Below are 18,410 nucleotides of genomic sequence, written 5' to 3' on the forward strand. Positions count from 1 at the left end.
AAGATCAGCAGTGGTTAGTGGGCCTGCTGCAGAATCTTCAGCAATTTCAAGTACCTTGTTCTTTATTTATATATGAGAGTTCATTCTGTGTCAATTGTAGATAAGACTGAATACATTTATGGATAACAAAAATTTGCACTAGGGTTGAATATGAAATGCTAGGCAAAACATTCATCTTCTTGGAAGAATATTTATAAAGCTTTTTTTTTCATGATCCTGTTAAATAGTTGTGATAACAAATCAATTTAGAATGTGAAACATCTGCCTTTATCTTCATCTTGAACTTCATCTGATTAAGTAATGAAAATGTTTGAACTCCTGCAGCTATGAATCACTAAGTGTAATGGCTGTGCTCATTCTGTAAATGCATACGCTGCTGATTCACCTTACAGACAATATTTCTTAGCCACACTATAATTGCAAGCCATTTTCAACTGCACTTCTGGGAGCTACAGGAAATGTTTAACATGTAAATCTCAGTAATACCTATGATGCAGTCACGAAGCCCAGTTGTTTTACTGCTCTGATAGATCCCTAAGTCACACCAGGTCTGGCTTCTCTTGCATAGAGCTGTTTGTCCCAGATAGGGAACAGCTCATCATTACAGAGATACCTGGGTTGTATGGAAGGCCATTTCTAATGCTCTGGCTAGAAATAATTTTGGTGTAAGCAATCTGTGTAAAACTGCTGCCAACATATGCCCATTGCTTAACAATTCTAATTTCAGCCAATGTTATTGCAAGCACAGCTATTTGAAATCATTTAAGAGCAAGTGCCATTTTCCAAACTATGTTCCTCTCCAAAGAGAAGACAAATGAATCACTGGTGGTAATTAACAAGACTTATGTTAATTAAATTCTACTTTGGCTGTAACTCATAGAGTCCCTGCTGCAAATAGAAGTTTGTTCAACAGCTGTACCTGCAGCAAACAACATCATAGTTTAATAAATGCTCTGAATTAAAGTTTTTGTTGCAAAAGCACCTGCCTAACCCCTGAGTACTCTAACAGTTCATTGAGCAACAACGAGGTTTTAAATATAATGTCTCTTTTCTTTTCTTTTGCAGTCCTTAGTCATACAAAATATTGAGATAAAACAATCCATACAGGCTGTATGGAGAGAGTTCTTTTTCCAACCTGTTATTAACAGACATGTGCATCCATAATTTTATTTATTTGCACAATTATGTTACAGGAACAGATCTTAAAAACAAGTGTAAAATACCTTGAATATTTTCTTATTCTCAATTTCACTTCTGATTCCACAGAAACAGATGAAAAGCATAAAATTATTTTCATTTGTAGCTTTTCATAGAAGTATAGGTGTATTATGAATCTGATTGAGTCTACAGACACTTTTTGGCTACATGTGCATTTCTTATCAGTCATTACAGAGATCAAGAACATTTTAAAAAGACTGAAATTGTTTTTTGGGGTGAATTTTTGACTTTGAACTTCCAGATTACAGTCTGTACAGATTGTTTGCAACATTTTTGTATATAACAGAGAACAAATTAAAATGAAATCAGACATAAGAAAATATACTTTAACCTAAATAAATTTTAAACAGCTGAAAGAGAGTATTTAACTTAAAGTACATGAGTCAAACTTCCTGCTGCTTTCAAAAGAAATATAATAATGCACTGCTAAAAGTGTCAGGAAAGAAAACGTCAGCATAAGGTTCAGCAAGCGCAGGAGTTCTTATGTTTTTGTTGCCTTTGTTTTTGTACCCATTAAATGTAAATTAATGTGTGTTTTATCAAGTTGATTTCTGGAAAATTACCAACCAAAAAGCAACAACAAAACAAAACAACACCAGGACCTTTCATAGACAGTAGCTTCTTCCAGAGGTTGGATAACTCCAGGTCATAGAGTGAACATGAGAGGTGGCATTCACAAAGACATATAATACAAAAAAATGACTGTGGTCTTAAATGTAGCAGCTGTCACTAGTGATGGCCAACAGTTTTGGGGGGGATAACAAGGAAGAGATCCTTCCTGTACAAGGTTAAAAATGGACAAAATTGAAAATGCTGATGGTGGACTGTGAACTTCAGGATATTACAAATGGCTTCCTTGTTTCCTTCTCTTCTTGGACTAGCCAAGAAGTAGAGCTACAAAAGAACAGGCATCTTGGGAATGTTTAACTTCAAGATGAACACAATTGCTGCAGTCACCATTAGCAACAAAATGCTCGTATTTTGTATGTTGAACAGTATCCTTCAGAGGAGACTTCTGGAAAACGTGAATGGTTTCTGAAACTATAACATTCTTTACAGATTAAAAGATTTAATTTTCACAATCCTTTCCAAGGCAGCTAATTTCAGTTTTCATCAACACTTTCCAGAAACGAACTTTGGCAGTAGACTTGACAGCCAAAGCAGACCAAAGTACTCTCTATGAAACCCTTCTGCCTCTTCACCCTCATCTTCCTTCTCAAGGTGCTGAGGTTTTGTCTCTTTGAAGCCTCTGATACAGTCACTGTTAAAAAACAAGACCTGAAGTAAACAGATGAGGGCTGCAGTATTGCTCAGAAATATCCTGCAAGTTAGCTCTGGATCAATAAATGCTCTTGTAACACTGTGATGCTCTACCAACGTATCTTCTCAGCTGGGCCAATTAGCTTATCCAGATTGCTCTGTTAATGCTTCTATACAGCTTTTGGTGCCCAAGGAAAGTTGAATATACTTCTAAGACACTGCATTATGTTGTACAGACATATTCAAAGATGAAAAATAACAAAATATATGAGAGAAAAGAATAAAAAGGGATAAAGGCACATTGTGCTTTCAAACGCCATGATCAATATCACTCAACAGAACAAAAACTCAAGAAACATAGTCTTCCATTGTCAAATGCACCATGCTTTTCAAACAGATGAATGACTGCATTAGTCAATAGAACTATGAACAGAGGCAGTTTGGAAGGGAGAAAACACTTTGAACTGGTTGAATCAGGTTGAGGACAAGGACTTTCAGAGTTTTTTTTTAAGAAATAGGTTCTGATTTTTATAAGAAAACAAACTTTTTTATTATATAGGAGCTGTAGATTTCTACAGAAAAATACTGTTAATTCCACACCTCTAGAATTGAAATGAAAGTTCATCTTTCCCCCTAAAATGCCCAGACTGTGGCAACTGGGATTTCTCAATGAGCTAAATTGCTTTTCTCTCATTTCTCTTTTTCACTCCAAGTAGGAAGGAAATTACTCTTCATATGGAACAATTTTTCCATGAGAATTAAGCAGTGGATAGAAAACACTTTCCACTTCCCAAAACCATGTATTATAATGAAAGATCACTTGAATTGAGTTTTAAAATGTTACTGTCAAATAATTCAGTGCCCAGTGATGCAAGTTCTTACTCATTCTATCAATCTAATCTGCTTTCTTGAGTGAATACATTTGTAGGATTTAGGACGTGACCTGTAAGTTGAGAAGTAAGCTTTTAATTGACATAAAGGAGCTCAGATGTTTTAATGATCATTCTGCAGGCAAACTTCTTCTTTCTTTTCTTAAAGAGGTCCATTGTGTGATTTGATAAAGATCTGCAAAGAAATGTTTTTCTTTATGAAGATTTTGCCACTCAAAAATTAAATACTACTTTATTCCATATAGCACTTAGCATTTTCAAGATATTCATTTTTATGCAATAATGAGTTAGATTTTGGCAGAGTAATATCTGGGTTAGAGCAGCTATTATGCATTGAATTATAGATCGGATGTATTCTTGGATAATACAGACTCTCCCCTTTAAACATTATTTCAATCCATCTGAAATTCATTCAAAAACGCTTTTGAATCCATTATTTCCGTCTACACATTAGAGAGAGAAAATTTTATCATATATTTCATAAAAAGATTAACATTCCTTGAAGTCCATTTTCTTTTCATCCTAATGCTATGAAAATCTTAATTATGGGACTTAAGCCTCACTTCCTTTTTTCTTAGTGTGATGTTTATAGTAATAATAATGCATGATGCCCACATTTTAATTAAAATATTTTGTATTTTAGTAACACCTTCCACTGAAATATATCACTTCCACATTTTAAGATCAATATTACTATTGTCAAAGTATATAAATATAAAAAAAGACTTTCGAGAACTAATCTGTGCAGAAAAAACCCAGCACTCACACATACGGAAATCTCACCCCTACAAAACACAAACAAAAGCTGCAAACCCACCAACACAGAAACAGAAATCAAACCAATTTGACTGGTTTGATCAAACCAGTTCTTTGCTTTGAGTTAAAATGCTTTCACATATTTATATATATATATATATATATATATATATATATGCACTCATTATTATCATCCTAGGTCCACCTATATATATATATGAAGAAGTGACAAAAGAAAGATACTTCATATGATCTTACATCTGAAAAGGAATTTGTTAACCTCTCTCCTGTACAGAACACATTCTGTTTTTGTTTTGGGATGAACTAATTTGTTTGGTTTAAATTTCATTTTATGGATGAAATTCCTAACTGCACTACTTCCTTAATCTGTTCATGAAAGTTATAAGAAGATTTGGAAATACAAATCGATCGCTAAACAAAAAAAATGTTTAAGTGTTCACTAGATTTTCCTGTATCTTATGCAGTTCAAAGCAATGCAGCAAAGGGAATTCTTCCACTTTTATAAAATTAATAGATGCTTAAGATTCACTTAAAATTATGTTTTGATTCTGGATATTATTCCTTCTGTCAACAATGGCATGCAGTGAGTTGACCTGAAATGTTTAAGGGTATGGCTACTTAAATCTTTTGTTTGAAAGTGTTGGATAACTGAACACAGCCTGGAAAATCTTACATTGGAATTAATATTGACATTAAAAGATGTGAGACAAGAAAAATCTCAGGGCAGTAACAAAAATCCCAAATAAAGCTACAAAAATTTTCTACAATAATTTTTTAACCATACCATGCTTTTTTCTCATTCTCATTCATAGAAAGTAGTAATAATTCTCCTTCTCAAATTCCTTTTGAACAGGACATCAAGTGAACACGTAAAAATATCAGGATATCTGTTTGTCAAGCAACAACAAAAATTTCAGCCTATGGACTAAATAAAGACAAAGTTCCATTCAGCACCTACTCATATTGTCCAGTGACCACATAAATTAAGGAACACATATGTTTTCAAACATTTGATTTATCAAGTATATAACTCTAATATATATCTTTTCTTCCTTCAGGCTACACAGTGCTTTTCCTGCAATTATTTATTTTTTTAAACTACAGCACAGTTATTTCTCTTGGCTTGCTGTTTCTAGTTGTGGACTCTCATAATTTTTCCATACTACTAAAGAAAATTCTGTCTCCAACAAGAATGGTAATAAACTTACAAACATCTCTTCTTTGAACCATAAAACTTGCAACCAAAAGATGCAGGTCAAGTGTGTCGTTCATAGTCTACACATCCATATAGAAACTGAACAGAAGAATAGAATAGATTTATAAAGGAAAATGTAAAGAAAGGTTCAACACATGACCAACATGTAAGTGACAGAATTATCTATCTAAAAAATTGAGGCATTATAAGTAGGTCCTGATGTTAATTCCACTTGGGAGTGCTGGCAGGATCAGGATCTGAAATAATTCCTGCTTTTCTAAGCCTGCTTACATTTTATCTCTCTATATTTCTGTGTTCTACCTATTATTGAATTATTATACTGCTTATTAATTGTTAATTTACATGACAAGTATATCAAATTAACTGCAAACCCTCTAGCTAAAATTCACACCTGGCATTCCAGTCTTTCTTTGATGATTTCAGGATGTAATTTTTTTCCCAATGGGTCCATATATTTTTTTTTTAAAATCAGTTTACCTGCAGTCTTATTTCCCAATTTATCATTCTGGCCACAGAAGGTATATTCATTAATAAGAGTTAGATTAAACCCACAGTAGCAGCAAAGCGTCCATGCATATTCAAACATCACAAACACTCTGAGTAGAAGCGTTTCCTCTGACCACACTGTGTTTAGCACAAATTAAATTCAAATCACAGTGTGTTCATGACCTCTAGAAAAAAAAAAAAAAAAAGAACTAGGAGAGATGTAGGATTGGTTTTGAAATAGCTGCCTAATAAATTGTAGTTTAATGAAGAAATGCATAGCTCAAATATTTATATGGCCATACTATTCAGACATATGTATATCATGGGGTGAGTTGTGTGTCAGTAAGAAATAGTCTACTGGTCCCCTGAGAAACATAAATTACAGAGCCATAGGAGAAGAAAAAGCTAATGAAACTGGACAAGTAATGGACATACAGATGTAAGCACGAGAGCTTTGAAGTGTACTTCTGTAATCTGATAATCTGAAATGTCTTCACAGTGAAAAGGGAAGGAAAGAGGTTAATAAAGGTATCTGCTTAGGTGAAATAGACATCATAAAAAGAGGAAAAGAGGCATAAAAAAGCTAAGACAAAATGAGATATAGTGTAGATTTTAAAAGGCTGAGAGAGGAATTTGGCACTTTTTTTTTTTTTTTTTTTTTTGTAATGCTCTCTTTTTTGTAATGCTGAAGATATTCTTACCTCATCCTAAGGATGCTATTTATCTATACATCTGATTTTCTGCATGTGGACTCTTTCACTTCAGGAACATTGTCCATGTGAAAAGCAGATTTGGTTACTCATCTGGAATTTCCAGATGTTCAGAAGCAGTGATGAAGGAGAAGCTTTGGCTAGGCTTCAGACATCTGGAAATCCCACACGGGCAGATATTACACAGGCATAAATTAATAGCACAAATGTTTCAAAGTTTAATTGGTCCTGGATGTACTGAACTCACTGGAAAATGTTGTCTGTTACATTCAAGTTAACTTATGTTTAAGAAATATGAAGAGATATGAAAGTACTAGTCCTGTATTGAAGGGTTCTGACTGAGGTAATCATAGGAATGTATAAACTTCATAGGGAGTATGTGGAATTCTGATGAGCAAGAAAAAGCACAGATAAATCTGTTTGTCAATGCTACAATTCACTGTACTGCAGAATGAACTGGATATCTAAAATATGGATGAGGAATGGGGCCAGTATCCTGTTGTTATTAAAGTCAGAGGACTAGCTGCTGCCCAAGGGACTAGTCTCTAGTGCTGCTGAACTCAAAAGAAAAAATCATCTATTTCTGTGAGTGCTGGATTGGATTTCAGAGATGAACAAGGAAGATAGGTGAGCTGAGGAAAGCCATACTTTTGTTTGTGATTGCCCTGAGCATCTGTACTCATCAGTGCTGTCAGTATATTAAGGAGAACTTTAAACATTTTCCACCAACAGTGGAACACTCGCAAATGCTAATTTTTGATTAGTTGGGATGAAAAGTGGGGAGGATGGGGAAGGTGAGAACAAAAGGAGAGCAATAATCAATTGCCACCTGGTATCCACAAGCAGAAAAAAATTAGACACAAAGAAAGACGGACAATCAATGGTAAGACACCTTGCTGAAGAACAGAGAAAATGAGCAGAGAGCAAGTTATGTGCAGTTGGTAGAAGCAAGCTAGGTGAAAGAGAAGAAATCTTTCAGTGGATGAGATAGAAACAGCACTCAGCCAAGTAAAGGAGTACACGTTCTCCAAGCCCAAAATGTTCTTGGCAGACCTGGGGCAAGCCACCTGTTTCCTTTTTCTTTCTCTCTCTGTTCTTCTCAAGTTTCCTTGCTATCAAGCATTGATTTTTGTCAACATAAGAACTTGTTAACACAGAGAGTTGTTCATTGAACAAATATTTCATTTTCAATAAACAACATGTGCTATACACACATATATATGCATACATATGTGTGTATATATATAGCTTACAAATTACATACATACAGAGAGTTACAAATACAAATACAAATATTTGTAACCTAATTTGTTTCTTACTTGTTAACCTAGAAGCTCTAGAATGTAAAGAATAAATGCATAGGAAATGTGAAAATTGCATTTCAAAGGGTTGATTACCTATTAGGAGGGATGACTGGATTTTTCTCCTACAATTGTTTCAGGTTTAGGGCAGCCAAGACAAGGTGAAGAATCATGTACATTCACCCAAGTATTTTATGTGCCATTAGGTCTCTTAGAAAGGTAATTGTAATTTGCTTCCTTTGCTATTGGTAGAAATGCTCAGAGAAGCAAGATTTAGAAATTCAGGAATGCTTTTTAGAAGATGTGAGAATTACAGAGGTGAGTAATTTCAAACTTCTGACAAGAAAACCCAAAATAAAAAAAATATTTCTTTATCTTGACTGCAACATCTCTTGCTTTCTCCATGGACTTATTTAATATGGATATTCTCCTAGATCAGTTCAGAAGATCATAACAGTCTTCCACTTCTCATGATTTTCATTTAAAATATATGTTTGGTGTCCCAGAAATTCAATCCAGGAAGAAAAATTGATAGTAAAACAGTGTGTTTGAGATTGTGTCTTTTAGTAAGAAAGACCAGAACTGATATATAAAGTGTGAGGTGACCTTGACCACTGGGGGCCCACTGAGCTCACAGCCAGTTTTACCTTCTCTGGTGCTTTAGGTCTGTTCACCTGAATCCTTTTATTTCACGCTGGCCTCAAGCATATAGACCACTGTGAGAAGGTAGGTGCATCTGCAGAGAGTCCATTTTATCTTTCCTTTTGTGTGACTGATGATTGGCCAGAGTGAAATTCTACTAGTACAGGGCTTGGGGAAGGAAAAGTTCCTTGCCTTGTCAAGGAGACAGGGCAGAAAGAGAGCACCTGTTCCTGCACCTTTGGTCAGGAGATCAAACACAATCTGCCTTGACCAAAACAGTTCTCTAGAAGTCCAGGCAGTAGGTCAGCAAAAAGAGAAGGCTGTGGCTCACTCAGTAGCGCTGCCAGGAGGATGTCCATTCCTTCTTGCCCTGGAGACAGCTGCCTCAGGTCCCCCTCAAGCACAGCTACAGCCTCCTCTGTGCACAGTCTCCAGTGGAACTGAATGTCCTCCTGTTGCTCTGCCTGCTCCCCTGTCCTGCCTCTTCTGTGGCATGTGTAAGTTAATTTGAAGGGAGATGTGTGCCCATTTGCACACACCAGTACATCCAGTCCCAGCATGCAGTGAATGGAACATTCGAGCTATGCTTTTAATAGTGCAATAAATTAGCACAGCTGTTTAATTCAAAACAATCTGTTTACTTGCTCACATGTGACTGTGGAACGATTACAGGAAATTAAAATGTCTAAAAATAGAAAGAGTGCCAGGGAAGAAAACAATTATACAGTGCAACGTGACTTGGTGCTGGCCATTACTCTTACCTGTGAACCACAAAAAGCTGCTCCTGGTTCTCTCTTCCACCCTCAATGCTCAGCTGCTCTTGAATGGAAAGCTCAACATTAAATCAGCATATCTCCTTTTTTCCTATTTACTTGAGAGCAGACCTGGAGCCTCCCAGCCTCTGCCTTCTTGTCCCAGGAGCTACCTTGAGTGAAAATGGACTCGTGTAAGCCTGCAGGCATCTGCTGCACTTTGGGCACCCCCACGATGGCTAGCTAAGGCCTGAAGAGATGTGTGACCGAAGGCAGAGCCAAGCATTTTTGGTCTATCACTGCAGCTCTTCAAGAAGACAAGCCATTCTGAATTCTCAGCAAATCTATACCTCTCCATCACTTCACTTTGTAAAAAAAAAAAAGTGGTGCTAGTGCCTGTGCTGGTGTTCATGAGTCACCTCTCTGGTTGGAAAATATACATCTCTTGCACGACATTCTTGAGCTTGGTGTCTCCTGGCTAGATTTGGCGCCTTTGGTTCAGAGAGAAGCACCCTACTACCAGGACCCCAGCATGGGATGCTGAAGGACTCTGTTGGGAGACAAACCTGCTGAGCCACAACTCCTGGAGTAGATATCAGCACAAGTGTCTCCTCCTATTATTTATGATTTACAAGCCAGGAAATGTGCAGTGTGAACTCCACTTTCTTATTGACTATACTATTTTTCTGAGTACAGTCTGATGCAAAAATAGATTATCAAGAAGATACCACAGTTTCTGTGAAAATATTCACATTTTGTACTAGTATTAGAAACTGCAAAAAAAGAAAATCTTGCTGCCTGGACATTCCTCATTCAAGCGACTGAGCAAGCTGTAACTTCCTTGGGCTTTTTTGACTGAATTTTTTCATGTAAATTTATTCAGAAGTAAGCCATTTGTAGAAACTATCTTTCTAAGACATCTTCCTTTACTCATGATGGAGGGAGGGAGAGAGAAAGAGCACTAAAGGGTAATATTTTAGACATTGATTTTAAGGATAGATGATCCATGCAGGAATGGCAGACCTCTCTTTGCATTAATTGTAGAGGACTTTAAAAATAAACAAACTGAAGTGTGGGTCTTTGAAGGAACTAACAAAAATCTAGATTTGTAATACACTGAGTTTTTTCCCTCTCTTTCTCCTTGACTAAACTTGAACTATACTTGAATTTGCTTTCTAAATTGCCTTTTTCTTCATCTTCAGTAATTGCTCTTCAAACTCTGTTCCTCTGCTCTCAACCCCTGTGGCTTACTTAACAGTTTAACTGATTGCTTTCAGCACTCAGGTGTTGCGTTTGTACAGTACAGTGTAAAATTTGTATACAGGGCAGGCATAACCTTATAAACAAGGAAAATATTTCAGTTTTTAAATTAATACAATTACTGTGAAATTCACCCCAGTGCTTCAATTATTATAGTAGCTAATATTCTAATAAATATCTAAGACCTTATTTAGAGACTCCTATACTTTATTTGCATTGCATAAAACCTCTAATAACACTGCTAGTTGCTGCTGTGATAGGGACTAAATAAGATGAAGAATATCTTATTTACAGATGAGTAAAATGAAGTATGAGGTACAGATGAGCAAGCTGATAAGTTGTGGCATTCTCAGTCCTATGAAACAGCATTCTAGTAACCTGGAAATAATTCAAATATTGCATTATAATAATCCATAACTTAAGCTGTTCCTGTTTTTAGGATTTCAGTAGGACTATTCACATGCTTAATGTAAGTAACATATACAAGAGTATTCACATTTAGGACCACAGTTAGGGGTACTTAAAGTGGACATCTCAGTAATTAACACAGGAGAAAGACAAGTTCAGTAAACAGAAGCAGTAAAAAGGATCCAAGTCTACTGGTTGCTTACACAGTACAAGGGATAAAGCGAACCTCAGGTAATTTTCGTTCAATTAAACAGTGCAAGGAGAGTAACAAAGCCATGTAAATTCACAATACTATCAACTATGCTAAACAAGGCAAAGCACAGGGTGCTGCACTCATGGTGCTTTGACTATCGGACCCTGCCAAAAATACAGGTCAGTCCTCATTAACACTTATAAACACCCACAGGGTCAATGACAATAGGAGAAAGGGCAAGAGGTGAATAATAATGATGTTTTCTTTATCTGAGACAGTGAGCCTCTACCACTAGTACCTGAAAGATACGAATCAACGCAGCAGGAAGAAGCAGGAATGGCAAAGCCTCGGCAGTGGTATCAGGAGACTGCTTTGACAACTGACCTGATTTGCATTCAAAGCAAAAGTATCTGAGCTCCTTCATGCAGACATGGTAACACAGCAGCACACAGCTTTCTGTGAGCTCATCTTCCCCATTTTTGCAGATCCTGAGCAGATTATGTTAGTCCATACTTACATGTCCAAGAACACCAGGATTGCAAGGAAAGGGACAAAAAATGCTAACGAGGCACAAGGTAGTGAAACAATACCTCGAAACAATACCTCATGCACAGATTTTCTTTTAGTGTTAAAACTGCAGTCCTAGTTCTGGGAAGATTTTGGCAAAGACAGGAAGAGATTATATTTCTTAAGGTAGCAGTGCTTCCAGCAAACTTGACTTCGGACCGTATCTTACAAACACTAATGAATTCAAGTATCAAATTGTAGCTCTGTCAAGTCAGCATTGTTCTTATTTAACATATAAGAGAACAGAGGTAGGGGAATACAGACAGCGTTATTTTCTTGCCATGCTCAGAGATAGATACTATTGAGATTTTCAGTGGATCTTGACAGTTTTTGCAACAAACAAATGCACTGTCAGTCATTTAATTCTGGCACTTGGAACTTAATAGAGCAGGTAACAAAATCAACTAAAGCATATGGAGGACTATTTTTGTTGAAAAGAACATTTTAGACTGTATATGATTTGCATGTGGTTTCATGTAAATGAAAGTAAAATTTGTTTCAGAAGCAGTATTTTAGAAGATAAAAAATTTTGTTACCTGTGTTTCCATAAGAGGTAATCCTGTCTGCAGATTCTTATAGACTCAGATCGAAGAAAAGGATCTGATGGAAACATACAAGTCAGTCAAGAAAAAATAAAGAAATAATAAAGTAATGCAGATCAGCATGTGAGAAAGTAATCTGAGCACATTTTTCACCCAAATACCAACTAACTTTCAGAAATTGTGCACTTATCTTGACTTGGAATTTTCATACAAAGAAATGTGGAAGAATCTGATTCAAAGATCTCTCTTTACCTGTAAAAGAACTAGAGAGTCTGTCTTGATGGGAAGAATCCAAACAGTTCAGCAATCATCCCTTGAAAATTTCAGATGCTAATCATGTCCTCATTAACAATATGTCAGTGATATGGGGATTCAACTGAAATTACTGTGATGACTTCATGCTAATTGGTATTTAAGTAAAAGGTAAGACATTAATCAAAGATTAGAGGAATGTATGCTAAATTATTATGATATATGTATAGCTGAAGTGTTGAAATGGAAAGACATTTCTTTCTTGGAAGAATAAAAGTAAAAACCTAGAGGAAAACAGATTCAAGGTAAAAATACATCTGAAGATGCTGAATGACTTCTTTTAATTTCTATCTGCATTTTTCTTTTCCCTGTGGGAAATAAGTCATTTGTCTGGAAGAAAGTGTTTGGAATCAGCAATTTGATGCTATATATGGAGGATCCAAATGAGCTTTATTGAGCTGGCATCATTTTGGTAGTTGCAAGAATGCAAATTTTCTTCCAGTTTAGAAGAACTACATTTAAGACCTTTTTAGTAAAGCCTCAAACTTGCAAATGTAAGGGTGGTGGATATTACCACTGAAATCTGACTTGAAGTTCAGTTCATATGTAAAGTTTTCTTAGGAGCCATGTATAAAGAAATCAGATGATGCAAAGAGTAATTCTGAACATCTTCTATGGTGCCTTTGGCTGTTTCTGTACCAGGATAGAACTAACTTAAATTTTTCCTCTGTGAATTCGAGTCCTTTTGCTGGAAGGGAGACGAGTGGCAGCTGTGGCCCCGTGTCTCACAGATCCCTGAGGGGCAGAGAGGGCTACTGAAGGCTGTAAAACAAGGAAACAAAATAGAACAGCTTGAAACTTGTTCTCTCCTGTATAAGACAAAGATCGCCTTTGGATCACAGGGCTATAAAAATAGTTCCAACCTACTTCTGCCTTTTTTAGCACTCCAGTCTTCTGACAGCCTATTTGGGCCCAAAGTTAAGTCACTCTGCAAAGGAAAATCTCTTGCCTGAAAGCTCCCCATAGGCTTGAGCACTGGAAACACACTGAAAAGAGAATAGCAGGAAAGGAGAAATATTTATAACAACAACTGTATCAGTTCCAGCCCCTCCGCCAGGGCTTTGAGCAGACAAATGAGTCAGACCAGTGTGAAGTCAAAGCCCTGGTTTTACAGCTGGCTACCACCCTCATAGCATGAGAAAATAAGGTTGATCTGGGGCTCCTGGCAATCACTTTCTCAGTCTGCATAGAGAAGCAAACAGAAAAATTTGCACATCTTTTTCATTCAAAATGATTATTTTATGCCAGACAAAAGTACTGCTCTGATCAGCTGCTTCTGCTTCTCTGTCTGTATTTTTCTGTACTCTGAGGATCTTTGTTAGCTTCCCCGGGAAGAGGTTTTGGTCACAGAGACCTTTGTTTTGCCAGTTAGGACTCCCTCCCCTGCTTGGATGCAGATACTGCTCTCTGTTTCTCATTTTCCTGAGTGCCATTTTCTCCTAGAAAAACAAACTCATTTACAAAGTTCTGTGACTTATCTCCTTTTCCCATGAGATGCTTTCCACTGAAACCTGTGTTTCAGCTCTAGCTCTAGTTACCTAAGTAGAAATGGTGTCACCCAATCCTGTGCAAACCACCTAGTCACTTCTGAGGCCTGACTCTAAAGCTGTATGTAGCAAATCCACAGCAGGAGAAAAACTTGAGGTCTTCCTTCTACATTTGAGAATTTTTTTTTTTTTTTTAAATCAAGATTTAATGTCACTACCAGGGACACAAGGCATTTTTTAATGCTTTTAAATTCCACTGCTAAATTCATGAATCTACTTCAGGCAAAGCAATGGTTGCTGTTTTGTTTACCAGGCTTGAAAGGACTGAAAGCCCGCAGTGACACACTAGATTATGTAGATCTCATTAGCATTTCATTAATACTCCACTTCTTCTCATTAAAATCTCAACCTTGTGTAATTTCTCTGCCTCCCTCCTCAGATAAGAAAGCTCAGATGCAGAAAGTTAATGGAGTCGGGTTTTTTCCCCATTTCTGAGGTACACTTGCTACAGGCACTTGCTGAGCCCTGTCAAGCTGATATTTTTAATAATACACTATGTTCTTATTAGTGCTCGTGTCTGTAAATCACATTGAGCTGAAAGAAATTTCCAGCAGTTGTAGATTCCCTGCACAGCTTGCTGTAACTGCCCTAGCAACAGGGATCTGATGTGACATGGGTTTGTGTAAAATGTATGCCTCAAAAAATCTCTCCTGACCTTTTGAAAGATGTGAGTCTCAGGTTGGTGAAGACAGGGCTGCGTGGGTACCTGAAAGTCTTGTCCTGCTCCCACATATCTACAGGGCATGCATGGATGGATTTTAAGGAAAGGTTCTTCATCAGTAGGCAGTGGGCATGGCACCAAGTTCAAGGAGCGTTTGGACAACACTCTCACACACACGGTTTGGATTTTAGGTGGTCCTGTGTGGAGCCAGGAATTCAGAATCTTCAATGATTCTAAAGACTTTCTTAAAAATGACACTTCAGTAAACAAGATATACAGTCTGGCAGATAGAGAAGCAGCCCTATAATGAAAACGGTCTTTTTGTCTTCTGTATGATGCCATCTGAATATCTGAGTGTTCCAAGCAAAATCTTTAAAAGTGAGAATACTGTAGATTCCTTCAATAATAGTGCACAGTATCTGCAAAGACTGGAACTGGAAGGGAAAAAAAAAAAGCAGGAGGAGGGAGAGAGAGAACTTTGAAGTGTCTAGAAAATTTCCTTTTTTGGTAGCTTTTTCTTACAGCTGAAGAGTCTGCCATTTTCACTGATTTTTCTGAAAGAGGAGGATACTGTTGTTGTTTTTTTTTCCCTTAAGCATTGCAGTAAATTGCAGTCTGATTGGTACTAAGTAGTAGAGTTCATGGAGAAAGATGTCTATCAACTTTGGATAAGGATCTACAGATCATTATCTATTATACTCCATAACAAGAATAATTTTTGGAGGTAGAAGAACATAACTCTGTATTAAATCTGTCAGAATTGTAGGCTTGTCAGCCTTTAAGGGACTAGTTACAAATAATCAGTAAATACTTGATTACAGGCTATTTTTGTTACAAATTATTTTGATGACCACATGCATGCAGCCTCCACAATTGCTTTTTTTTTTTAAGTATGAACTGGAATGAAAACTGTTTATATCTTTTGAGAACAGATTTTGTATTTTGGTACCAAAAGATCCTGGTCTTTAATAGGATTTCAAATTGCTTCCAAAACAACATAGCAAAACCAATAGGCCCCTCATGATTATGATTGTAAATAATCATAGAAAATAGTTATTTACATTACTCAGTATGTGTATGCATTTAAAAGAGGGAATTACTAGAGAACAGTGACTTAACATCGCACAAATAAACATCCGCTTTTCCATTGGTCTGCTACAAATAAGTTATGTGTAAAATATGGAAAGATCAAAATCAGATCAAGCTGTGATCATCCAGAGAACGGTAAACAATTTCTTGAAGTTGCTGTGGTTGTTCCATCAGTCTTTAGAAGAAGGTCATTTTCTCTTGAGTGAATGATGTTTTAATTCATCAACTTCCAGTTATTTCATACGTCTGTATAAACAGAAATCTTCCCACTTAAAGGCAGAGATGAAAATATCCACACGACAGCAGTGTCTGACACAGGAGTATGAAAAGCAATGAAATGTTACAAAAGATTTGTTGCTGATTGTGGAAACTGTAGGGTAGTTGGACTTTTTAAATCAGTACTTTTACCTGTGTGTGTGTGTATATACACACATAAAAATTCTGGAAACCTAATTATTCAAAAGCATTCCTGCATCCTCAAATAGAATAATATGGATGCTAACAAACTTCTGTTCTCTGGAGCCAAACAGCCATTTCCATTGTTGAAAAATACTTTGTCAAATTAATGTGAGATGATTATTAGTTCCATAACATTTATAAGCTAATAATTATTATGGCTCTATCTATTTGTTGGATGAAACATGCAAATGCCTTCTCGTATGAGATTGCAATCCCTTACATGGAGTTGTCTCTGTTGCTCCAATCACATTGCTTTGCTGTCTAGTCCCAAACCTACTGGAGTAATTGAAAAGAATTATTTTAATTTCAGTGGGATTCAAAACATGCCTTGAGCAAGTAATCATCTGCAAATAGTTCATCTTCTGACCCCAAAAATTCATTTAGTATTCAGCTTAATGGAGTATTTAATTAAAAAGCACCATAAAGGTGCAAAATAAGGAATATTTATTGTTAACTGGCTGAACTTCATCTGAAAAAAACAAAAAAACAAAACAAAACAAAACAAAAAAAAAAACAACAAAAAAAACAAAACCCAAACCCAATAAAACAAAATCAAGATTTAAAGAGCATTGTCTCTTCTGGCAGGCAACTAAGCTTACAGAACATCTTTTTCCCTGACTTATGCCTAAAGTGTGGTGAGCCTCAGGCAGTCCAGAAATACTCATCTACATAAATCATTTAATACAGTATAATTTTCATGACAGTCCTCAGAAGCCTATCTCAGTGCTTTGACTAAAGATCTTACATGTTAGAAAAAAAGTGAAATATGGTGTTTGAACACCTTCCATTTAGTTTTGCAAAGTTTATAAATTAGTTTCTCCACCTACTATGAACTCAAGTACTACCCCAGGGAGATTCCCTTGGTTTTTTGCAGTGCACTGGAGGCACAAAGAACATACCCATACAAAGTGGTCTCAGGACCAGCCACCCTGTATGCCTGAACTGCCCACTCCAAAGACAAATAGAAGCAAGTTGACTCCAAGCTCAGTCTATGTCCCACTTGGAGCACTCATGTACCTGAATCAGCCTCTAAAATTGAAGAGTGACTTCAATTTTCAAAGAACAGAGGTTTTTTTGTCTTTCATGCTGTTCTTTCTCTTTGGGTGCTATGTTTGATAAATACAATTGTTCTTTGCAAAACCTACTACAAATCACAAAATGGAGAAAGCTGTGCCTATTTCTGACCATTAATGAAACCAGATCATTGATTTCTAGTGTTACACAGTGTTCCTGAATGCAGTTAATTTATATGAACAGTACAATAGACGTTGTTCTTAAATCTCATTCTGTTGTTTTATGAAAGGCTAATGTGATAGAACAAATGGAACTAATGCTAGCTTAAGGAAGAATGCTTCAATTTCTACATATTTTAGGTTATGAATGCAGACATTATGTAGGTTTCAATAAATGGACCCTAACTTCTTCCATTTAAAACTGTTTCTTCAGTTCTCGTTAAGAATTCAGTGCTTGTTTCTTTCAGGAAATAGTAGTCCACAGTACTCACCAAAGGCCCAAGTCCCAGTGACACTGAACTGGAAAGCTTGTATTTAGCTGGAACTCACATGTTCAACTAGATGTTTCACTGGGACAGCTCCTGGGAATTGAATTTCCTTCTATTGACAGCAATATGACTGTGGTGGAACCTTACTTAAGACAATATTCATGCAGATTCCACTTTAACAGAATATCTATTCAGATGGTATTATCACCATAAGTGGTGCTTCAGAAGGTATGAATACTAAGCTTCAGTCTACACAGCCAAATAGACTTTTAGATCAGCTCTTTGATAAAAAAGGTAAACAAAAGATGATTGCAATTAATGTATTTTTTCTGATTTTTTTTTTCGACCCTTAATTTTGGTAAGTTAAGACTTTTCATATTCTGTATAAACAACTCATTCATGAAGAGTTATGGCACAGTAACAAGTGTTAGAACGATAAGCCATTGACTAAGATGACAATGACTTCTGTTGTTGCAATAAACCGACTTACCTGAGTTCATTCCTAAGCGCAGAATTTCACAGCAACTGGCCTATAAGGTAACTCACGTGTGTAAGCTTTGTTTTAGTTTTGCTGAAGTTCTACACACTAAAGTGTGTAAGGATCATTTGATGACACCAA

At 36.4% G+C, this 18,410-nt stretch overlaps 1 long non-coding RNA gene across 3 annotated transcripts in view; it reads right to left on the reverse strand.

Annotated features, from left to right (window-relative positions):
- Nucleotides 1-1,138: 1,138 nt before the first annotated feature.
- Nucleotides 1,139-18,410, reverse strand: part of LOC128075092 (uncharacterized) — a 70,626-nt gene continuing 53,354 nt past the window's right edge. For all 3 annotated transcript variants that reach the window (XR_008203647.1, XR_008203648.1, XR_008203645.1), the window contains 6 exons: nt 17,795-17,884; nt 14,737-16,566; nt 13,402-13,520; nt 12,475-13,296; nt 9,262-12,280; nt 1,139-3,543 (listed from right to left, as the gene is read on the reverse strand). This is a non-coding gene — a long non-coding RNA (uncharacterized LOC128075092). The remainder of the gene's footprint in view (nt 3,544-9,261; nt 12,281-12,474; nt 13,297-13,401; nt 13,521-14,736; nt 16,567-17,794; nt 17,885-18,410) is intronic.

This window comes from Tympanuchus pallidicinctus, unplaced genomic scaffold (assembly GCF_026119805.1).
Source record: "Tympanuchus pallidicinctus isolate F22 unplaced genomic scaffold, pur_lepc_1.0 scaffold1, whole genome shotgun sequence".
NCBI lineage: Eukaryota > Metazoa > Chordata > Aves > Galliformes > Phasianidae > Tympanuchus > Tympanuchus pallidicinctus.